Source organism: Mesoplodon mirus (genome assembly GCF_964341445.2).
Source record: "Mesoplodon mirus genome assembly, chromosome: 8".
Lineage (NCBI taxonomy): Eukaryota > Metazoa > Chordata > Mammalia > Artiodactyla > Ziphiidae > Mesoplodon > Mesoplodon mirus.
The window spans coordinates 113,492,213-113,516,757 of record NC_138984.1 but is presented as its reverse complement, the minus strand read 5'-3'; the positions used below and the strand labels follow the sequence as shown (position 1 = coordinate 113,516,757).

Genomic DNA, 24,545 nt, shown 5'->3' with positions numbered 1-24,545 from the left:
TGTTTCTCCTCCGCTTGCACGCCTTGGGAAAGAAAAGAAAGTTCCATTCCTATTAATTACAGCCTAAGCCTCTCAGTAAGCACTTGGTGAATGTGCTCGGAGCGGAGGTTTAAAGCCCTCTTCTGAACAGAAGAGTAAAACGAGAGGAAGCGTGTATTTGGGCAGACGCTGTCATTGGCCACGTCACCCACTTCTCTTGTTGCTAAAATGGATGCTCTGCTGCGGCCACGACTTCCAGCTGCTCCAGATCACTGTCCACGGTCACACCCTCCCCGAGAGGTCACCTCGCCCCTCCAGGCTGAGGCCGGCTGGGCTTGGGAGAGGCAGGCAGCACACACACACACACACACACACACACACACTCACACGGTCTCACACGCGTGTGGATGCGGACAGCAGGACGGTAGTTCAGTAAACTCGCTCTTTCTATGTGGGCACGTTGCGGGAGTCTCTGAGTGTATTTCTGACCGCGGTTTGTGTCTTTTTTTTTTTTTTTTTTGGCCGCGAGGCATGTGGGATCTTAGTTCCCTGACCAGGGATCGAACTTGCGCCCCCTGCTTTGGAAGCGCGGAGTCTTAACCACTGGACCAGCAGGGAAGTCCCGTGGTCTGTGTTTTTATGAGGCCAAATGACTCAATGATGCTTCAGTGATTAAGCCCTCAGGCCCGGGAGTTGGACAGACTTGGGTTGAGCCTCAGCCCATCCACCTCCTGGCTTTGTTCCGCAAGCAGAACGAGCCCCCAGCCTCAGCTTCCCGTCTGTAAATGGGGATCACAAAGTGCTGACCTCATAGGATGCTTGGTAACTGTCTTCCACGAGGTCTTATCCGCGTCTGTCAATATCATCCTCATTCTCTACACTTGCGTGATGCCCGGGGTCCCATCGCTTCCCTGGGTTCCTTGTGGCTGGGGGTAGGGATGAGGGCCTGGGGTGGAGGACAGCCTGCCCCCTCCAGGCTGGCTGCAGGAGGGGGCCGTGTGGGCTGGAGAGCCTGCATGCTGGCCAGGACCCTTTCCTGGGGGGCCTCCTTCCCGGGGGCTTTGGGGTGCCCAGAGGCAAGCGCGGGGCCCTTTGAGCCAGCCCTGTGCCGGGCACTCGGAAGAAAAGGGTGTGGCGGGTGGGAGGCACGTGTGTCGGGGAAGGGCGAGGTGTGCCTGTGTGTGTGCCCTTGTGCACACGTGCTTACAAGAGGTAGCTTTCGAGGAGAAGTGCTTTGGGCGAAAATTGTGGCAGGTTTGGAGGTCAGCGTTTGCTGCCGCCTGGGGGGAGTCCAGGTTGTGGCGGTGACCTTTCCGATCAGCCACCAGACCCTGGGCAGGTCACAAGCCATCTCCATCTTCAGTCTGAGTACCTGCCATCCAGGAGGACAAGTGTCGGGCTGGCTTCTAGGTGCAGCCACGTGGGCCGTGCAGTGCCACCCTCAGGGACCCGGTGTCCCTCCTATGTTGCCTGTCTGACTTAATGGCTTAGCTCCCTCTGCCCTTGGAGGGTCCCACCCTGGCCTCTGCCCCGCGCCATGCCCGAGGCCCTGGAAGGTCCCCAGCCCTGGGGTGTTGGATGCACAGAGTGGTGGCTGGGCTCCCCCAGGTGGCAGGTTGCTCAGCCTGTGTGTGTGTGTGTGCGCGCGCGTGCGCGCGCATGAGTTTGGGCTGCAAAGACACATGCAGACTACAGGCACCTGCCAGGCTGCACCCCATCCATGGGGGAGGGCCACATGGTGCTGGCGACACGTGTGCAGCCCAGCGTGGACCCGGGGGCCCACTTCAACCCGGCAAGACTGGCCGCGCTCAGGGCAGCCGGGGGACAGCGGGCTCGTCTCCTGGGGCTCTTGTGGGCCAGGCCAGGGCCGTGTACTGCGGAGGGAACACGAAGGTGGGGGACGAGTTCCCTCTCCAGGACCCTCCCGGCCAGGCCAGCCTGTGGGGCTGTGTCCTCCTGCCTGTGTGTCCCCATCACACTCTCTCTGCGTCTCAGGTAGCTGTCCCCACCGCCTATGTCCCGTCCCCACTGTCCTTCTCTGCATGCGTTGCAGTGCCTGCCGCTAGGTCTGCTTGTCTATCTGTGCCTGTCCTGCTATCATGCTGTTTCTGTCATTCACTTCCTGTCCCTGTAGCCCTCTCCATCCCCCGCTTTCACTGCCTCGCTCTCTGCCTGTCTTTTCTCCTGGGCAGTCTCTTTGTTTCTCTGTTATTCCTTTTCTTTCTACCAGTCTCACTTCCTCTCTCACTCTGTTTGTCTCTGGCCCATTTAAAAACGTTTTTCATTTATTTACTTATTTATTTGGCTGTGCGGGAGCTTAGATGCGGCGCGCAGGTGGGATCTAGTTCCCTGACCAGGGATGGAACCCGGGCTGCCTGCACTGGGAGTGCCGAGTCTTAACCACTCGACTGCCAGGGAAGTCCCTGTCCCTGACCCTTCTCTCCCCACATCTGCCTCTCTCTGCACGCGGAGGTCCGTCCTGAGTGGCGGTGGGCCCCGTCCTTATGCCTGGCCTTCCCTCTGCCGGGCCTCTCGAGCACACTTGAAGTTCCTTGAGGGCATTCAGTCCAGGCCCCTGGTAACTGTCCTGCTTGGGCAGTCGGCTGGCGCTCCTCCAAGGAAGACCACGGTGCAGTGACCTCACCGTGTTGGGGACGGGTGCCTGCCAGGATGGCAGCCTCGGCCAGGGCAGCCCCTGGATCTTCCCGAGAGACAGACTGCGTGCGTCACGGCCAACGGGCTCACACTCAGGTTGGAAAGGCTTGGCTCGGAGTATTTTTAGTCTGTGCGTTTATTTTGGTTGGGGCTGGTATTGAGCAAAATAATAGTTTCCATTCGGAGAGCATCTTCAGTGTTCCTGAACCCATGGAAAGAACTTTATGTATATTGTCTCTGATTGTCACAGCCCCTGAGGATTTGTGTCGTTGTCCCATGTGATAGTGGCAGAGAGAGGGATGGGAAGGGAGGTGGTGCACGCGCTGGTGGCTGGGAACTCAGATTTGAATCCCGCTTGGACACTTATGAAGTCCTGAGCCTCCCCAGGCCTCGGTGTCTTCATCTGTAAATGGGGTGCGTTGTGATTCTTGCCTCCCAGGGCTGATATTGGAGGTCCTTGAGGCCATGCTTATAAAGTGCCAGCCTGTAGTAAGGATCCTCTAAATGCTGCCAGCATCGGGGAGATTGGAATATTGCTGCCCGAAGTGTGAGGCAGTGAAGGGACTGGTGGGTTGGGCCCCTGTTGGGCCGAGTCCACCGCGGTACCTGGGGGAGGATCACAGCCCCTACAGGCACCGCAGTGACTTCTCGTTGGCTGGTTCTCCCAACCAACAGTGAAAACCCAGGCCATCCTGTGGCGTTTGCCTGGTGATGAGGGAATCACCGTGGATGGGGCCCCCGTTCGTGCCTGCCCGGTCCGGGGCTCCAGGCCTCTCCTCCTCCACGGGGCTGACCCAGCCTGCACGCTAGGGGAGCCAGCTCCAGGTAGCTGGGAGCGCAGACCTCCCTCGCCTTCCCCTCCAGGGCACTCGAGGTCAGACAGCGGCCGTCCCCCGGAATCGTGGCTGTTTGGGGATGGCCTTTGTGTCTGCACCGCGTGTCCACCTCTCCGGCACCGCCCCTGCCTCCGGGGTGCGCCTGGCTGTGACTCTGTGCAGTGTGTTTGGGCAGCTGGAAAGTAAACGACTTGCTGTTCAGAAGGGCAGCTCTGCACCCGCCCCGCCCCCCCGGCTGTGTGACCTGGACAGGTCACTTCACTGCCTGAGCCTTGGGAGGGAGGACACCTGGGCTGAGTCAGGTGGCGGCTGGCCTGGGGAGAGGGGCCCTCCATGGGGCAGCAGCCGATTAGAGAGTCCTGAAGCTCTGTGTCCTGTCGTCCGGAAAGATGGGGACAGCTGGAAGAGATACCCTCCCCCCTAAGGCATGGTGACAGGACACTGTGTGTTCAGGTGGCAGGTCACAGAGACGCTTGGGACCGGGAACCTGGGTTTGCAGCCCTGTCTGCTCTTCCCTGGGCTCTGTGTGACCCATTTCCCACTCTGCAGGACCCAGAAGGTCAGGGCTGTCATGAGATTGGCTGGATGAGTAGGTCCCCTCCCGTGTGCTGCTCCCCTCGGAGCCCTTTGCTCCCTGTGGACAGAGGTGTGCAGGCGTCCGGCAGCCACTTTGTGCCGTGGAGGTCACCTCCCTCCAGGCTGCTGGTTGCCAGTGGGGAGCTGAGGACTGCCAAGGCCCCTGGGCCAGCAGTTTCTTTCAGCTCTCCCTTCCTCCTCACTGGTGGGTAGGAAATATGCAGGCCATTTAGGGACACTCAGCATTTGAATTTCAGATGCACTTTCAATAGAATCCACAAACCAAGATTTAGAATTCAGTTGGAAACCAATTCTCAGGCCTTCCAAAGCAGTCTTAGTCCTTAAAACTAGCACGTAGCACGTAAGGGGTCTGTCGTTGGCTTGTCTGGCCCGGCTGAGGTCAACAGTGTGTTGGCCTACTTCTCGGTCGGATTCAACATGACTGTGAATGCCAGTGCACAGCTCTGGGGGTGCGCCCCCCTCAGACCATCACACTCCGGGGTCCTCTGCAGAATGTACAATCATGTTCTAAAATGTAGATTTTAGTAAATATTATTCAGGTATGGTGAGGCCACCAGATAGGAAACAGTTGTCACTAAAAGGTAGTGTTAGTCACAAACCAGAAGAGGATGGGGCCCACCACACCCCACAGGGCCATGTGGGGGAGCGCCAAGGCCCAGCGTCAGTCAGGGGGCAGAGGGGGTGGGGAGTTTGGGCAGGAGCCTCTACGGTGGTGTTTGCGGGCAGGAGTTGGGTGAGGCAGGATCAGCGGGCTTAGGATGGGCTAGTTTGAACCTTTCCAGTGGGCTCTGGTATGTAGGGCGATCTCAGCTGTCTGGGCTCTGGGGTGATTAGGGCAGAGAAGTATTGCCTCCTGGGATATAAGAGCCAGATCCAAGGGGTGGTCTGGGGTATGGGCTCTGGACTGGCTGGCTTGCATATGAAAGGCACACTCCCCTGCCACATTTGCAGTCTTTAAGAATTGACCAGCCCTGGAAGGGGCAATCTCTCCCCAGTCAGTGAGGCCCCAGATGCTAGAGCATCAGGAACACAGAAAATAAGAAAATGTAGTTAATAGAAATAATCCGGAGCCGTGAGATGGGGTCCGGGTCACTATAGACCCCTTTGCTCACAGACCATTTTCTGGCCTCCGTGGCGTGTGGTTTCTGGCAGCTCTGTCCCTTGCCACGTGGTCATCGCTACAGGTGTACGGGCCACCAGTTTTCTGTGGGGGATCTTTTGCAGTGTCCTGTCATGGTCCTGGTTTCCTGGACTGGCAGATCGCGTGTAAGGAAGGACCTTGCCGTGCAGCCCTCACGTGGGCGTTTCAGTGACCCTGTGGGCCAGGTTTTCAATTTAATACTTGTGACTGATCTCATTGTAATTTGCACCCCCTCATTCACGTAGTGGACATTGTGTTTTCTTCCCCCCAGGTTGGCCCATTCATCCGTCTTCTTTGCCTAGCTTTCTATTGGATGTCTGCTTTCTTCTTATTTTTTTTTTAAGAGATACTAATCACTTGTTGTTTAGATGTGTTATAAATAATTTCTTCCAGTCTTTGATTGGCCATTATGTTTGCTTATGGTATGGTTTATCGGGACAAAGTTTTACGTTTTTGTTTTGTTTTTTTATTAGTTTCTGCTTTATAACAAAGTGAATCAGTCATACATATACATCTGTTCCCACGTCCCTTCCCTCATGCATCTGCCTCCCTCCCACCCTCCCCATCCCACCCCTCCAGGCGGTCACAAAGCACCGAGCTGATCTCCCTGTGCTCTGCGGCTGCTTCCCACTATCTATCTACCTTATGTTTGGTAGTGTATATATGTCCATGCCTCTCTTTCGCTTTGTCACAGCTTACCCTTCCCCCTCCCCATATCCTCAAGTCCATTCTCAAGTAGGTCTGTGTCTTTATTCCCGTTTTACCCCTAGGTTCTTCAGGACATTATTTTTTAAAATTCCATATATATGTGTTAGCATACGGTATTTGTCTTTCTCTTTCAAAGTTTTACGTTTTAACATAGCTGAGTGTATCATTCTTTTCCTGTGGCATACGTTCGTATCTTAAGAGGTCTTTTCCTACCTTGAGGTCATAAAGATGTTCTCTAATATTTTTTCTAAAAATTATGAAATTGTACATTTACATGTAGTTTTTTTTGGGGGGGGGTACCAAATTACTTTATTTGAAGGAATGGTACTAAGGAAAAGACTTGTAGATATTTTGGTACAACTTACAGAAAAGGTAAAGGTAACCCAAACATGCATGCACGGCCTTGGTGACAGGGAAGTCACCCCTGTGGCTACGGGAAGCCAGCCTAAGGCTTAGCTCTCGTTATCACTATTTCCCAGGGTGTGCTTGTCAAAGAGATACAGGGCCATGCCAGATTCGGGGGCCCCCATCGTGCGCAAGTTGGTTACGTGGTCACCCAATTCTTTAATGGATTTCACCTGCTCATTCAGATAATGAGTCTCAATGAAGTCACACAAATGGGGGTCATTTTTCTCAGTGGCCAGTTGGTGCAGTTCCAGTAGTGACGGATTCACATTTTTTCCAAGTGTAGCGCACATTCCATTGCATTCAGCCCATTCTCCCAGTCATCACGGTCTGGTTTCCTGGAGGACGATTCGGCCACCCCGTTGCTCAGCATGTTCCCTCTCCTCACAAGATTGGTGAAGAAAGTATTTGGCGAAGTTCTTCAAAGCCACATCATCGCGGTCAAAATAGTACGACATGGACAGGTGGATGCAGGAGGCGTAGAGCTCCAGGTTGATCTGGAGGCTGATGGCAGCCTCCGAGTCCTGGGGGTAGCTCTGGCGCACCTGCGAGGGGGACGCGGTCGTCATGGCGGGCGGCTGAGGTGAAATGGTGGCGGTGGCTGCGCGGCGCTGTAACGACGGCGGGGACCTTGGGGCGGTCGGAGGGCGCTGTGAGGTGGTGGCGAGGGCAGGCTCTGAGCGGCCGGCGGCCGGACGGAGCGGGGAACGAGCGCCGGGTTCCGTCCAAGCACTGTTGAAGCAAGAAACCGCGGCGACTCTCCGCGAGGACTGTCTACATGTAGTTTTAAAAACTAGCTGGAATAGTTTTGTCTTTGACGTGACATAAAGTATCAAATTTTGTTTTCTTTGTCTATGTGGATGGATAAGCAACTGTTCCAGTATTTCTTTGTCTGTGTGGATGGATAAGCAACTGTTCCAGTTACTGCATTTCCTAATTTGTAAATGCAAAAGCTATCCCGTGTGTTGCCCTTGTATACACGTGTGTCTGTTTCTGGCCCATCCACTTCTCCATTAGCCATCCTATACCGTCTTAGTCACTGTAGCTTTATGTGAAGTGTAATATCTCATGGGATGAATCCCCTCACTTGTTCCTCTTTCAAATTGCCTTGGCTCTTCCTTGGCCTTTGTTCTACCATGAGAATTTTAGGATAAACTTTTTTTTAGATTTCCTGAAAAATCTCCATTGGGATTTTGATTGGGGTTGAAATGTTTTGATTGGTATTGAATTGAACTGATTTGATTAACTTGGGGAAGACGGCCATCTTTGTCATATTGAATTTTCCCCACCTAGGATCATAATCGTTACTGTTTCTTTTATAAGAAAGTCTTTTGAGTTTTAGTTGTGTCATAAAGCTCTTACATATTTTTTGTTAAGTTTTCCCCGAGTACCAGTTTCGTTGCTTTTGTGAATGGTAAACGTATACTTGAAAATGACAGTTTCTAATTGTTTATTGCTGGCGTCTAGGAATGTAGTTGCATTTTGTATATTAATCCTGTTTCCAGCAATCTTGCTGACATCTTATTAAATGTATCCATATAGATTTTATAGGTATTTTATTTAGTCTTGTTATTCACAGATTATGGAAGTCTTTTCCTACCTTTCCAATTTTTACATCTTTTATTTCTTTTTTACATCTTACTATGCTGTCTAGAATATCACTGTCCAATAGAAATATAATGTGAGCCATTTGTTTGATTTAAAAGTTTCTGGTATCCACATTTTAAAAAGTAAAAAGAAATAGGTGAAATTAATTTTGATAATATATTTTATTTAACCCAATATACCTAAATATTAGCATGTTGACATGTAATCAATATAAAAAATGATTGAGATAGTTTATATTCTTTTTTATCCAAGTCTTCAAAATCCAATGTGTGCTTTATACTTAGAGTACATCTTAGCTTGGACGAACCACATTTCAAGTGGTGAGTGGTTATTGTCTTGGACCCCAAGGTCTAGAATCTTCACTGTTGAACAGAAATTTGGTGAGTGGGCATTTTTATCTTGTTCCCGACTTGAAAGAGAATGATTCTGAAGTATTACCATAAGAATAATGTTTAATGGTTTTTGGTAGATTTCCTATATTAGGTTTAAAATTTCCTATTTTGTTAAGGCTCCACAATTGTGAAGGGAGGTTGAATTCTATCAATGCTTTTCTACAAATAATGAGACAATGATAAAATGTCTTCTTTATTCTCTTATTGGATTGACTTTTATACTGACACATTTCTATTATTGTACTAGCATTAATTCTAGGGATGAACCCACTTGAGTTTACTTTGTTGGATTTAACTGGTAATATTTTCATTAAGACGTTTGAATCCGTGTTCATCAATGAGATCAGCCTATGAATTTACTTTTTTTCTGTTCTTATTTAGTTGAAGTATTCACCAGATTAGCCTTATAACATGCTAAGGAATATTATTCTCTCAAATATTCAGATATTTGTATATGTTAAGAATTTTCCTGAATTATTTATATATGTTAAAGTATTTGTATATATTTGCATATATTCACATTAGTGTATGTCAAATATCGCTAAGGATTGTCCTCAAATATTTGCATTATGTTAAGGATTGTTCATTCCTGTGAGGTTTGGAAAAACCCAAACTGCAAAACTGCCTGGTTTTGTTGGTCTATTAAGAGTTTTTTTTTTTTAAACTGCTGATTCAGTTTGTTTAATGGTGAGAGGTAATTCCCATTTTTAATTTCTTTTTGTTTGTCTTCCATAAAATCAATCAATCCCTCTCTCTTTAGGAATGTGTCAGTTTCTCCTGTTACCAAATTCATTGACAGTGTCTCTAGTTATGTCCCTCTTTTTATTCCTAACGATGTTGATTGCTGCTTCTCTGTGTTTTGATGAACAGAGGTGTGTTGGCTTTATTAACCTTTTCCAGTTGCTCGATTCCCTCTTGTTTCTTTGTTTTCTGTTTCATTGATTTCTTCTCCTGTCCTGTATCCTGTTCCTTCTTTAGGTTTGCATCAGTGTTATTTTCCTGATTCCTGGAGTTGGGCCTCTAGATGACTGACTTTCATTCTTCCTATTTTTCTGCTCTCCCTGACATCAGCATGTATCTAAGTGCTGCTTCAACTCCATCGCAAGAGTTCTGATATATTGCAATTTTATTCTTTTCAGATACTTAATTTTTCTTCAGTTTTGGAAATTGTTTCATCCATCATGTCTTCCCATTATGCCTTTCCCACTATTCTCTCTATTCGTTCCTTCTTAGTATGTTCCATGTGGTATCCGTTGACTCCTGCTTGTGGGTGTGTAGGTGTGGTTTGTAATTTTGGATTGTACTCCAAGCCAAAGGAATGACTCTCTAATGGTGAGATTCCAGGCTTGGTAGATTGTGAATAGAGATTTTATCTGTCGGAAACCTCTGTGGCCTGAGTGAGGCTTTCTCCCTCCAGAGTGGTTTTCTGTCTAACTCTGCCATGTTCCTCAGGGGTGGCACAGGAGTGGGATCAACTTTGTATTCTTTTCAGAGCTTGGGGGTTTCTGGAGCATGGGGACTTCAGTTGGAGCTATCGCCCAGTAAGAAGGGAGGCAGGTTGTTACTGACACTCAGAGGAGACTTTTAAAATCTGCTGACCATTTCCCAGGCAGAAGTGCAGGCACCCAGGCAGTCTTGGGGTGTCCCTGTGCTGGTGGGCATTGAAGGGTGTCCACCCCCCCCAACGCTGTAGCCCTGCCAGTGACTTGACTGCACAGGGGTCTCCCGTCCTCTCCCTGCGAGGGACCAGTGGGTTGCAGAGATGCCCTGGGAACCCCCAGCACCAGCTCACCTGTTCCCGCTTTGGTCTCCAGATTCCCTCTAGGTTTTCTGCACACCCCCTCCTTGTCTTCCGGCTCAAATGTGCATCTAAATAGATATTCATTATATTTATTGAGCTGGAGAGCTTACCTTGTCAAGTCTCTATGCTGATTTTTTTTTCATATGCAAAATGAAATGTAGGGAATGAGGTTGATGGGGAAAGAAACCCACGTTTTGGGAAAGGGCTGTCATTATTGTCCACTCCAGGCAAAAGACCCATTAAGCGATCGGTTTTCAGGAGAGGAAATCCTTGGCGTCTGCCTTATTCCCAAATCCACTGGCTAAGTCCAGGACTGACTAAGCCTTCTTGGACAGGGACCAAGGCTCCTACATGCCACACCAGGGCCCAGTGTTTGGGGTCAGGACGGCGGGGGTGGGGAACCCGTTCCGCCTCCTTGCAATCTCGTGCTGGGTCCTCTTGCCCCTTCCCTGCTGAGTCATCTTTGCAGGTCACCTGACCGTTCGGTGAGCGCATCCTTCTCGAGAAAAAAATATTTTGGTGACCGTGATTCCCCTGACACTGAATTCACAGGCTTAAGGTGACTTCAGTGGGATTCGGGGGGATTATTATTGATTTTGACTTCCTGAATTTCTTCCTTGTCTTCATTCATTCATAGAATATTTACTGAGCCCCTGCGTGTTAGGTGCCGTTCTCGGCGTGGCACTGTTGAAAACTGCATGACTTTTGGCATGCCAGGGGCTGGAAAGGCAGAGGAGAGCTGGACTTGCCTTTCAGGCTCACCAGAATGTGGTGGGGACAGGGCTGTCCCCAGAGTCCCAGCAGCAAGAGTGCAGACACGGGCCAGCTGGGGTCTCCAGGTCCTCAGCAGGGATGGCGTCCGTGATGAAGCCAGTTGAGAGGGAGTGTGAGTGTGAGCGTGTGTGTGTTGGAGTGTGAGTGCGTGTGTGTTTGTGTTCTTGCCGGGGTCTGGGAAGGATGAATGCAGCCCCTTCCCCTAGCTCCAGTTCACCTTTTATCGGGGACAGTCGGAGGTCTTTGGCTTTTTGTTAAGTTTTTAATTATCTCATTATCAGAAATAGTGTATCTTTCACGATTCCAAATTCAATTGTTACAGAAGGGTTTATGGTAAAAAAAAAAAAATGTTCCTCTCCACCCTGTCTCCCCACCAGCCAACTGCTTCTGCTCCCTGGAGGCCACCGATGCCACCAGTTTCTCACACGTCCTTTGCGAGATATTCTCGATGTACACATGTACCTAATACATATATTTGGGAATATTTATATACATGTGCCGATCTATAAATTTACACACAGACATACATATATGTTTTTTAATGCAATTGTCAGCATCTAGCTATTTTGGCTTGACAATGTATCTTGGAAATTGGCCCATATCAGGCCTGAAGTGCTTCTTCATTTGTTTTTATGGCTGCTTGGTATTCCATTATATGGACAGACTATAATTTATTTAACAGGTCCCACTCTGATGGATATTTAGATTTCCAGTCTTCTGCTGTTTTCGAACAATACTGCAAGAAATCGTCTTGTGCTTCACACATTTGAGAGTATGTGTAGGGTAGAATGCAGCATTACTAACTTGCTGAAATAATAACCAGAGCTCCAAGTCAAGGCCCCCGGCATGAGGGCGGACTGGCCTTGGCCTCCTGAGCTTCCTATGGGCTGAACCTGCAGTTATAGGACTTTTCCTAAGACCTTCATTCACAGACATGCCAGGTATCGTTTTTTGAGGGAGTGAATGACAATACTTACACTTCAGAGAAATTACAGTTAGTAGCAGTCACAGGAAATAGTTTTGTCACTTTTACAGATTATCCGCGAATGAATTCCAAGAAGGGTATTCTAATTGTATTTCAAATGAAAGCATCGCAGGAGAGCTGCCTAATTAGACATTCCGTGGTCTGGGTAGAGATCTGGCCAAGGAGTCGTTCACTGTTGTAAAAGTCGGCTTGTTAAATTAAAGATGATACAGACGATGGCACGAAAACAATGTGAGCATCAGATTTGGTGGAAACTTCATTTTTGACCTAACGTAAGACGTTTTTCCATAAGCTACTGTGTGCACCGGGGCAGACCTATAACTAAAGGGCTGGCTCCTGTTCTTCTGGCCCAGAATGTGGTGACCGTGAGGGATACCACTTCAGAAGTCTGTGTTGGGGACCGGCCTCTTTGCTGGGATGCTCTCGTCCCGTCCACCCGACAGCCCTGTCTTCATCCCCACTTTACAGACAGGCGGCTGTGGCTCAGGGGGTGATATTACTTTCCTGAGGTCCCACAGCCAGGATTCATGGCCAGGACTCCGGCGGGGCTGTTGAGAGCTGAACCCTTCCCCTTGACTCCCCGGGACCCACCTGAGCTGCGAGGTGGCAGGTTTTGGCCAGGATCTGTCTATACTTAGAGCTGTGCTGTCAATCAAAGTAATTCCAAACAGGACATCAGAGGTGCTGTCGAAGGCCGTTAAGTCCCCTGTGTCGTCTAGAGAAACATTGCAAGAAGGAAAACAAGCACCCTCCCCGCATTTGGGGTCCCCGCAGTGAAGTCGCAGGAGAGCTGTGATGCTGCGGATGCCTTGTCTCCGGCTGAGGGCGTCAGAGGGGCTTTGGTGGGGGGAGGCCGGGCAGCCTGTCCCTGCCGCAGCCTGCAGCGTGGTCCCGGGCTGGGCCTGTGTCGCTGTCTGTTACCGGGGGGCTGGGGTCCTCTCTGATGTCACAGCAGAGCCCCAAGTAACCCCTGGCAGGCTGTGCTTGCTATCCCCCAGCTCTAGATCCGCGATCAATACACTTGGACTGTCAAGGGCCAGACGGTAAATATCTCAGCGTTTGCGGGCCATACCCACGGTCTCTCTCACACCTCCTCACCCCTGCTGTGGATGGAAAAGCAGCCTGGACAGTCTGTACCTAATGGAGCAGGACTGGGGTCCAGTCAGGCAAGGGCTGGGGGTTGATTTGTCCCTCAGGCTGGAGTTTGCTCACCCCGCTCCAGCTGACACATGACGTTAGGCTGAATCTACACCAAACGAGAGAATCCAGCCCCACTTGGATACAAACCCCACTTTCTATGTCCTTGTGGGTGCAGAACAATTTGGAGGGCCTCCACCCTCTGTCCAGACACCTCACAACCAAGTGCAGGGGGAGAGCTCTGGCTGGGGAGCCAGAAGACCCGTCTCGAATCAGTCGTGTAGCCTGGAGCAGCCTCTGCTGCTCTGAGCCTCACTTTCCCCACCTGCCAAATGGGAAGGTTGTCTGTGATTTCTCAGAGATGCCTGCCAGCTCCAAAGTTAATATTCTCTTCCCTGGAGGTTGTAGTTTTAGTTCGTGTCTTTGGTCACCATGACAAACTGGATAAGGTAATTTGGTGTTGTAACCTGTCCCCCGAAAGGCCCTTAACCTTTGGGGTACCCCGTCTTAGCAGACCCGAAACCTTTAGTTGCCAACTGGGAGGGACTGTTCTTGGTGCTTCCTTGGCCCACGTCGTGTCGTGAAAGGATGCACCTGTAACTTTCTGGTGAAGCATGTGTTAGCCCCTCCTCTGCTGTCTACCTGGAATTGCCCCCTATGTAGCCAGGAAGGATGAGCCAGTGAGACAAACAGGGGGAAAAGATACTTTGGAAGAGCGAACAGTGCAAAGCTTTATCCTTGCTTCTGCTTGTATTTTGGCTGTTCCGAGGGAAGGTGCGCTGCACTAGGAGGTAGCCCGCTCACGCTCGCCCAAGGAGCTGCGTCAGTCAGGCCCCATCCAGCAGCCACCGCTCAGCCAGGCCCGGGGACGCCCAGGCTGGCCCTGACCTTCAGCTGATGCTCACGCACGAGCACACGGCAGTTGCCAGCTCGGCTGGGTTGGTGCCTCCGGTCTTCTCCTCAGACACTTCCCCCAGCCTCGGTGGCCTGGGGGCTGGAGGAGCCCTCCCTGGGAAAGCTGGAAAGGGAACCCCCAGGCGTTGGGAGCTGCATTCACTTCTGGGGCTGACGTCTCTCGTTACACCGCTAGCGAACTCGGGCCTTCATGGGGACCTTCGGTTTCCTGATTCAAATCACGGGATGGGGGGTACCTGCCTGGAGACCTGTTTCCATGGTAAATATTCATTATTTACTAGGCTCCACGCACTGTGCCAGAATTTATGTGTAATACGATAGATATTATTAGACGGTTTTCCTAATTGCCGGGCACCAGGCTGAGTATTACCCAGATCAGCTCATTTGGTCCTTACAAGAACCTTCTCCATTTCATAGACCGGAAAACCGAGGCTTAGTGGTCTCTAGGGTCACAGCTGGGTCTGGGCCGGGCTGACTCCAGAGTGAGTGTCATTGGGTGACTCTGCCTTCCCCCCTGGTCGGCAGCCGGCATCACTGGCAGGGCCCCAGGCATAGACTAGACCTGGCCATGTGCTGTCATTCGAGGGCTGTGTGCTGCTTAGGTTCTCCCGAGCCAGCAGGTCACTTTCTAGCCATGAGCTGTCTCCCTTCCACCTTCCTGAAAGCCCCTCGTCTGGGGGTCATTCTCTGGAGTTCTGGAAGAGCCACACTGTGGCCCTGGGCTCTGGACCCTCCATGCTGTGGCCACTGGAGGAGAAAGACTGGACTCTGGTGCACGAGGGCTCTCAGAAGGGGTTTCATAAAACCCTCCACAGGCTCCAGCCCTGCCTGGCTGGGTCTGGAGGAGCCCTGGCATCTGCATTGTTAGGGAGGCTGCTCTCCATCGGCTCCTGCCCTTCTGGGCCCCTGGCCTCTGGGTGGCTTGGTGAGGCCAAGTGCATTCTGGGTGGTGGCACCATCCTTGTTCTGCGGGGGCCCTGAGGGGCCAGCACCTCTACCAGGCCCTGCCAGCCCCTGTCACCCCAAGGCGCCTGTCCTGCCCACTCGTTCCAGGCCCCTTGACCGTGCAAGGTCAGGAGGTGGGAACGGCAGCGCCGTCGGACCCCCCCACCCCCACCCCGGAGGGTCTGGCCCTAGCAGAGCCAAGGCCCAGGCTTGGATCCAGGCAGACGCCGGCTTGGCCCTTAGCACCCCTTGCAAAATAACTCCCTTGGGTGAGTTACCGCCTCTCTCTGAGACACGCTTTCCTCACCTAGAAATCGGTGTCCGTAACTCCTTCCCAGAGTTGCTGTGAAGATGAAGGGGTCTGTGTCCTCAGAGGGTGACAGTGGACCACGTGTCCAGCCCAGGCCTTTGCGTGGAGCCCACCCTCCGGAAGAAGGGTTTGTTCCCAGCTCTGATGCATGGGCCTTGTTCCTTGGAACAGACCCAGGTTTCAGCTGTGTCTCTCCAGCTCCCAGTAGGGTCCTGACCCGTGACAGAGCCCAGCCTGGTTTGGTTTAGTCTCCAGGTTTGGGGCGTGTCATGGTTACACTGCCTTGTCTGTCTGTGTTTCTGGGAGACTCTGGGCCTGAAACAGGAAGGGCAAGTGGGCCACCCTAGGCCAGGCTGGCCCTGGAGTTAGGCAGGGTCAAGGTTAGCTCCTCTTAGGCCCTGTGGATGCGATGCTGAGGGCCCACGATGCTGTTAGGGGCCCATAAAAAATGTTAAATTTTTTTTTTTTTTTTGTGGTACACAGGCCTCTCACTGCTGTGGCCTCCCCCGTTGCGGAGCACAGGCTCCGGACGTGCAGGCTCAGCGGCCATGGCTCACGGGCGCAGGCTCAGCGGCCATGGCTCACGGGCGCAGGCTCAGCGGCCATGGCTCACGGGCCCAGCCGCGCCGCAGCATGTGGGATCTTCCCGGACCGGGGCACGAACCCGTGTCCCCTGCATCGGCAGGCGGACTCTCAACCACTGCGCCACCAGGGAAGCCCTTAAATTGTTTTTTAAATGAGAAGAGAGTAAATGACTAGAAGTGACTATGGAAGCCTGTGTTATATTCATCTTTAAACCGTACGTGTGTAAAATAGAATTTTACAAATGAAGGGGCCCCCAAAGGCTATAGAGCTCAGGGCCTCGAGGGTAGCCCCCCTCCCCGGATCCCTGCCCGGGGCCCTGAGGGTCAGGAGGAAGGAGAGCTGGCCAGAGGGAGAAGGGGGCACACAGCCACGGGCGTCCGGGCGGCGGGGTCCCCCCGGGGTTCCAGCCGTGCAAAGGCAGCGACGGCTGCGTGTCTGGGCCTGCCGAGCCCCAGAACTCTGATTGGGAGGCAGCACGTGAGTGGTGAAAATCACACCCACCCTCCCGCAGCAAGCCGGGAGATTCTGGTCCTCGGATGCTCCTGGTGCCTGGAGGGCCGGGGTGAGGGTTCCTGTTTGGAGCCAGGGAGTTGATTGAATCCAACCAAGGCCAGGGCCCCGTGCGGAGGCTCAGAATGCAGCTGGGTCCCTGCCAGCGCCCCTCCCCTCAGCACATGTGGTTCCAAAGCCCAGAAAGGGGGGAGACCCACGGGGGCCGCAGCAGATGTCACAGTCCCCCGCAACGCGCTTCTCGTTTATCTTTTATTAATGGCAGGCGCTTAGGCAGGGGAGGAGGGAGAAGCCATGAACAATACAGGCTGCATCTTGCTGGAGCTTGTCGGGCGGTGCTGCAGCCGGCACCGTGCACACCTGAGCCCGTCTCTGACGCTCCTGGCCTCTGACTTGGGAGGAAAGCTTTTCTCCGCCCTGGATGGCACTTGTGGAGCTGCCTCTGGGACAGTCCTGGGAAGACGAGGCCCCGGCCCTGGCCTGTGGTTTGCACCAGCGAGGCCTGGGCCTCCTCCATGAGCAATCCTGTGATGTCTGGGGCTATGGCGCCCTTCCCCTCATCTCATCACCCAGGAAACTGGCGTCCGGAGCAGTGATGCTCACATAGTGTGTTCACAGCGGTGTTGTACCCGACCCCCTGACACTGGTCTGGGCTTGTCTCCAGCCTTTCATTTTATTTTTGGGTTGAGACAGGGTATTTGGGCCAGAGACGAGAACTTAGGTCTGTTTTTCATTGTTCTTTCTATTCTTGGCAACTTTTGCCAAGGGACCTGGCAGAAAAGGGACGCTGGGGAGGGAAGAGTCGAAAGAAAAAGAAGTCTCCTTGGCTCCTTTGCCTTTTCTGCTAAAAATGGTGGCAGTTCTGTGTTTCCACTAAAAATAGCTAGTCCTCTGTCAAGGCCACCCACGCAGAGGATCTGGGGACTGGGGGAAATGAGACACGGGTCCTGGACGTCGCCCACCTGTGTGGAGAGGTCTGGAAGCTCCCAGATAGACACGTTCATGGGAGACAGGGCAGGATCGGGGAGTGGGCCGGGGTGCTGGCTCTGAGGACCTGAGCTGCACACCTGCCCGTGTGTGACAAGGACAGTACTGTACTGTCGCCAGCTAATCCTCGAAGTTCCCTTAAGAGTAAATGGGTGGCAGATGAATAGGTAAACAAACTATGTACAGACCTACAGCAGAATATTATTCAGCCTTAAAAAGGAAGGAAATTCTGACACATGCTACGTCATGGACGAACCTTGAAGACATTATACTAAGCAGAAGAAGCCAGTCATAAAAAGACAGATGTTGGGCTTCCCTGGTGGCGCAGTGGTTGAGAGTCCACCTGCCGATGCAGGGGACACGGGTTCGTGCCCCGGTCTGGGAAGATCCCACATGCCGCGGAGCGGCTGGGCCCGTGAGCCATGGCCGCTGAGCCTGCGCGTCCGGAGCCTGTGCTCCGCAACGGGAGAGGCCGCAACAGTGAGAGGCCCACGTAGCGCAAAAAAACCAACCAACCAACCAAACAAACAAACAAAAGACAGATGTTGTATGATTCCACTTATGTGAGTTACCCTAAATAGTCATTCACAGAGACAGAAAGTAGAGAGATGGTTGCCAAGGACCAGGAGGATGGGGGATGGGCAGTTAGTGTGTGATGGGGATGCAGTTTCAGTTTAGGAAGATGGTGGTGATGGTTGCACAAGAATGTGAATGTACTTAACCTCACCAATTGTGCACTTAAAAGTGCCTGAAGTGGCAAATTCTATATTATGACTATTTCACAAGATTTTTAAAGAAGATTCAATGGGAGGTGGCACCTCTCTTCCTCGTGACCCCCCCAATGGAGAATGACTGAGATCGGGTGTTTATCTTTTATGCCAGTTATGACTTGATAATTGGCTTCTTCTGCAGAGAAACTAAACTGACTCTCTTGGGTCACCAGGGCAGACGATGTGGGTGGTGAGCCCCAGAGCCGAGCCTCATGCACCCTGGCATTTAGGGATCCCCCAGTGGAATAGTGAAAGCCTCCACTGGACGAGCCCCACTCAGCGTTGTGGAATTCTCTCATCTTTAAGAATGAATAGACGTCCAAGGTTTAACCAATATCTGGAGAAAGCCTTCTCCATGAAAGAGCAAAGTCAACATAAACCATGGGCAGAGTATTGTTCCAGGAGAAACAGAATCAATAAGAAATGAAAATCTAAGTGACAAATAGAGCCTTCTCATTGGTGTTCTCAGAAAAACTGAGAAAGCATTGCATCCATAAAACAAGAACAGGATGCTATGAAATAAGAATTTTTAGAGAGCAGAAAAACAGCTTATTAAAAATTGAAGTATAGTTGATTTACAATGTTGTGATAGTTTCTGTTGTACAGCACAGTGATTTCAGTTATACATATATATATATATATATTTTTTATATTCTCTTCCATTATGGTTTATCACAGGATATTGAATATAGTTCCCTGTGCTATATACTGTAGGACTTTGTTGTTTATCCATTCTATATATACTAGTTTGCATCTACTAACTGCAAACTCCCACTCCATCCCTCCCCCAGAAAAAACAGCTTTAGATGAACAATATGATGGTGGAAATAAAAAGTTCATTAAAGGAATGGACAGTGACTCATGGAAATATCATGGAAAGGAGAATAAACAGGCAAAGGCAAAGAGAAATAAGAGGAGAGTTGGGAAAGCTAGACTATTAAGGCAGGTGATTGAGCATATAACTAATGGAAGTTCCAGAAAACGGATGAGAGAAAATTATAAAACAATTAATAGAAGAAAATTCCCCATATCAGAAGGGCAGAAATCCTTACATTAAAATACTCTTCTGGGGCTTCCCTGGTGGCGCAGTGGTTGAGAGTCCACCTGCCGATGCAGGGGACACAGGTTCGTGCCCCGGTCCGGTAAGATCCCACATGCTGCGGCGCGGCTGGGCCCATGAGCCATGGCCGCTGAGCCTGCGCGTCTGGAGCCTGTGCTCCACAACGGGAGAGGCCGCAACAGTGAGAGGCCCGCGTACCGCAAAAAAAAAAAAAAAAAAAAAAAAAAGACATGGTGTTTTAATGTATTCCTTATAAGGGTCAGGTAGCTGTCAGAAGAGGTAAAAGTAGAAAACATTTTAAAAGTTCAAAGTATAATAAATAGACGCCTCCAGACCACGGCGGGTGGGGGGGGGACGTCGCTGTTCATTATAAACCTTTCTGTGCTGTTTGATTTGTTTTTTCATTGTATGCAGAATTGCTTAGATTTTTTTTAAGTTTAAAACAGAATCGTGAAAATGAAAATGAAGCAATGTGAATGAGCCATGGTTTGCAACAGGAACTTTCTGGGTTCAACCCAGGGAAGTCTGGACTGGGCTGTGGACCCACCGGCTTGAGCCTGTTGATGAAGCCCTGCTGGGCTTGGATTGAAGTGATCTCTCAAGTGGGGACTTTTCAGTTCTGGTATTTTGCTCTATTTGGGTTACTCTTTGGGGAGACAAATATGCAGACATACAGCCATTGGGCCTGGGCAAGTTCAGAGGCGGTGGAATGGTAGTGGCCTTGCACTTGGGGAGGCCTAGCAGACACTGTCACCTGTGGCTTGGGCACCCAGCTCCTCTGGAATGTAGGCCTGCCCAGGAAGCCTTTGTTGGGGGCACCTTAGGTCCTGAGAGGACCCATAGGTGAGGCAGGCCCAGTCCCCACCCTTGGGTGTGAGTCAAGGTGGAGTGGGAGGCCCCACCATGGAGCGCTTCCTGGAGGAGGGTGGCAAGTGCCCGCCAGGCAGTGGGCAGCAGGCAAAACCACTGTGGTCCCTGCTTCCACAGAGCTCCTGTGCCCTTGGAGGGTGGGGAGGGTAGACAATACACAGGTAAAACACACATGAGACCATTTCAGCGAGAGCTGCTGGGAAGGAGATACAGAGAGCAGGGCAGGAGAGGGTAATCAGGGAAGGCCCCTCGGAGCAAGTGACATCTGAGAGCAGAGAGCCGTGGTGGAGCCTTAGGAAGACGGTTTGCAGAGAATCCGACTGCGGATGGGCAAGGCGGCGCAGAGGCCCACGGGGAGGGAAGTGGGGGTGTCCGGTGGTGGGGAGGCTGGTCGGGTGGGAGAACATCATCACATCGTGCAGAAGTACACATGCCCACAGGGGATCCCGACGGAGAAGGACAGACGGAGTCTGATGTCCGTATTCCACCCAGGCCGATGTCAGGCAGGGACAGGCATGTGAGAGCCATTTCCTGGGCAGGGAGCATCCTCCTGGGCCCATTCGTGGGGCCAGCTCCGCACTGGGCCTGGCCGGGGCCCCTTCAGGCCAGAGGAGGTGCTGCAATCCTACCCTGCCCCCTCCGGGCTGGGGTGCGCTGCCCTGCTCCAGCCTTGGATGGCATGCCATGTGGGCACCCATAAAGTCAATGCAGGATGGAGGAACGGCACTGGGAGCCAGGGCTGGTGTTCCAGAGGCAGGGCCGCCCGTAAACACAGACAGACGAGGCAGCTCTTCCGTGGTTGGCTTGAGGAAGGCCTCTCTGCCCACAGACATCTCTCCTGCCCGCCTCTCCCCAGCCCACTTGGGACTGAAGCCTGGAATTCCGCCATTAGAGGTTCATTCCTTTGGCTTGGAATACAAACATCCCAGTGAGGAGGTAAGCCTTGAGCCATCACTGGTACTGAGCACCTTGTATGCCTCGGCGGGGCATCAGGGCCTTTGCCATTCCACGGAACAGCTAGCCTTCACCCCCTGTGCCCCGGGGAGCTGTGCACTGTGCTGGCTCTGGGTGTGCAAAAATGCGTCAGTGTCTTGTGAGGGTATCATGGGTGCTGAGAGAGAGGAGCAGCCAGGAGCAGGGGGAGCACCCCTCCACTCGTTATGGCGCGTGTGTGCCGTTCAGCTCATTGGGGAAAGTCAGTTACGTCGCTGTGCTTGTCTGCATTTTACAAAAGGGGGAAATGAGGCTCGGGGAGGCTGTTACTTAAGCACGGCTGCACAGCTTGAGCTCAGCCTGGGCTGCTGACTCCAGGGCTGAGCTCTCCCTACCGTCCATCCTCTCTTCTCTTCTGCCACTTCAGGCCAAGAAGCTTGATGAACGCCCTCCTCCCCCTTTCTGCTCCCTTTGCTTCCTTGGAGCTCCCCTCGTGACACAGCCCAGGAGCGTTTGAGGGTGCTGGGATGCCTGCCTCAAGCATCTCAAGTAGATGCTGATGTGGACTCTGGCGGCTGTGCCTGCAGTCTGAGCCGTGGTTGTTGCCCAGCTCATCACCCACGGCCGCGCTTTTCCAGCTCCTTCATGCCGGGCCCCAGGTCAGGATTTGGGCCACCCATGTATGGCGGGTTTGGGAAGGCTGTTCCTGAGCCATGAGGCGGGACGGCCCACAGAAAGGAAGCTGGGCTGGGGAGAGACTTGGACAGTTGGGGCTTCGCCCTAAAATGGACCTGCACCCTCCCTTGGGTCTCTACTGCCTGTAGGCTGTGCAGCGCCTGGCTGGCTTTGGCCTGGGACCAGCTACCGTGAGGGAACTGGCCTGATGGCCCACCGGCCACCCCCACTGTGCCAAGAATCCCCAGGCCTTCTGAGTTCCGGGGTACCGAGTCACAAGCCTCGCCTGCCCCCCACTCTCCCAGTATTCTGCACACCAGTGTTTCCTGGCTGCTTCTGTTGTGTATTCCTCATTCTCGGGGCATCTCAAGAAGCCTTGTGTGGCTGGAATGGGTTACAAATCCAGACAGGTAGGCCCCTGATGGGTGACTGGGACCTTGCAGACCCGGCTTCTTCTCAGGCCCAGAGGGAATGGCTCTCTTTGGTTTGAAATGGACCCAGGGGCCCTTTGATTTATGTCAAGTGGGGAGCTGCCTGGGCAGGCAGAGGTGTGGGCTGGGGGCTTGCGGGAGATGGGGGCGGTGGGGATGCTGAGAGGAAGAGCTCATTCCTCCATGCTTTTTGGCAGTGCTAGTCCAGGGGAACGTCTCATGATGTGTGTGCTCCAATCTGGGTGGGGCTGGGGATCTTGGTCTTTGAAGCCACTGTCCTTCCTCTGTGGGCACCTGCAAAAGATCAGGATCTAAGCTGAGTGGCTATGGAGGAGAGAAAAAAGGAGAAGTGAGGTGGGGTTAAGAGTCAAAGACAGAAAGGAGGAAATGCTCTGATTAGAGAGCTTCCGTCCATCCACATCCCTGTCTACCCACCCACCCGTCCATCCATCCATCCATTCATCCATCCATCCCTCCCTCCATCCACTCATCCACCCATCCATCTGCCCATCCCTCCATCCATCCATCCATCCATCCAACCATCCATCCATCCATCAGTCTATCCATTCATCCAGCCAGCCAGCCAGCCATCTACCTACCCCCATCCACTCACCCATCCATCTGCCCATCCCTCCATCCATCCACTCATCCATCCATCCATCCATCCACTCATCCATCCATCCATCCATCCACCCCCATCCGCCCATCCCTCCCTCCATCCATCCATCCACCCATCCACTCACCCATCCATCCCTCCCTCCATCCACGCCTCCCTCCATCCATCCACCCACCTATCCAGTTCATTTTTATTGATCACCTGCTCTGTTCTGCTCATTTCCATCCAGGTCCCACCTCTCAGTGTAGCCTCCAGGGATCAGCCACCCCCTCACCGGTTTTTTTTTTAAATCTCTTTTTGCACTTACAACCTGACCATGACCCTTGGCCCTTGCAAGCCCTCCTTACTATTTTCTTGTGATTCTCCTTGTTTCTCTTTGTGACCCCCTCAGAGACTGTAAGCCCCTTCACTCAGAGGCATGGTTGCTTCTAATTCTCTTGGCGCTCTCCCTGGAGCAGTCACTCAAAGCATCTTTCGTGGGTTGATGGAAGGGTTACTGCAGACACTTAAATCCCTTGAGATCGGGGCTGCCTGGCCTTGGTGGAGAGTGGTTGAGGTGGGAAAGGAGTTCACACTTGCTGGTGCTCAGGGCAGGGGGTGGTAATACAGAGCACAGCATACTTTGGAGCCAGGGGAGAGTGGGATTCATTCCTGGGGCTGATGACCTCAGGTAAGTCACTTAACGTCCCTGAGGGTCATTGTCTTTATTGTCGAGAAACAAGATGTAAACAATCTGTGCAATGAAATCTGTACTCCACGTGGTACCTGCCACGTGGCTGGTGGGTGATGCCTCCCCTCCCCCATGTCCATAGAGCCGAAGACTGATCAAGGCCTCCTTTGACAGCCCCAGTCCACCTTGTGGAGTCGGGATGGGCGGAGCCAGACGAAGCTTTCTGATTTCTGAGGGCGCAGGACTCCTGGGCCAGGGCCAAGCTGTGAGCGCCGGTGGGCGGCCTCTGGCGGTTCTCGTGGCTTCCCTCTCCCAGCTCCACCCTCAACTCGTCCATCCTGCTCTTTTCCCTGTTGGGCCCCGGAGCCCCCCAGGCGGGATGGGGAAAGGGACACGCTGTTGAGTGACAGGACGGCTTGGGTTCCACCTGGCGCCTTGTGTGGGCCCTCCAGCTGGGGCCTCCTGTGGGCCCTCCAGCTGGGGCTTCCTGTGCAGCCCGGTGGCCCGCAGGCTGGCTCTCGGTACCTGGGAAGCGGTGGAGGTGAGCTCTGGCTCAGAAGACGTCAGGAAGCGGGGAGGGGGCCTCAGCCTTGGGGAAGGCGCTAATTGCTGGGGCCCACAGGCGTTTTACAAACTGGGTTCCCTCCGCCCCTGCCCGATTACCCATTAAATAAGTATCTCATTTAGAAAGCGTTTCTTAACAGTAGGGCGGACTCCACACCAAGGCACGGGTTTTGCAGTGGATTGTAGCCTGTGTGTTCCAGGCCCGGGCAGGACTGGAGCAGCCTGGCCCCGACAGTGCCTCTGCACCAGGCTCAGTCCCTGCTGGGCTTTGCCAAGGCACAGCAGGGTGGGGCATCGCCTCCCCGCGCCCCAAGATGACCTGGCTAATAGCCTCATTACAAAGATGCTCTTCATCCATCTCATAAAGGAGGTCGCCTGGCACTGGGCAACCTCCAGTTACTTGCTGTTTTCTGGGACCCTGCCCCTGGGTCCCTCAAACATCTGGCAACATCAGAGTTGGGAGGGCCCTTTTTCCTTTTTACAAGTGAGGCCATTCAGGTCCTGGAGGTGCTACCCTGAGGTCATAACTGAGTTGGTTGCAAAAGCAGAAGCCAGGGCCTCCTGCCTGAGAGTCCAGAGTTTTCCCCACTTCATCCTTCCTTGGTCTCGGAATGTCACGGGCACCTAAATGTGGCCCCTTCCCCCTCCTGCAGGAAGAAACTGTTTCCTGAAATGTGAGCTGGGAG

General features: G+C 52.6%; 1 protein-coding gene and 1 pseudogene across 5 annotated transcripts in view; one reads left to right on the top strand and one right to left on the bottom strand.

Annotated features, from left to right (window-relative positions):
- The window catches only part of GLI2 (GLI family zinc finger 2), a 253,944-nt gene that overhangs the window by 99,113 nt on the left and 130,286 nt on the right, over positions 1 to 24,545 (top strand). The gene's annotated exons all lie outside the window — the stretch shown is intronic.
- LOC309809298 (ferritin heavy chain-like) lies at positions 6,216 to 7,082 on the bottom strand (annotated as a pseudogene). The gene has a single exon. The product of its transcript is annotated as a ferritin heavy chain-like (transcript).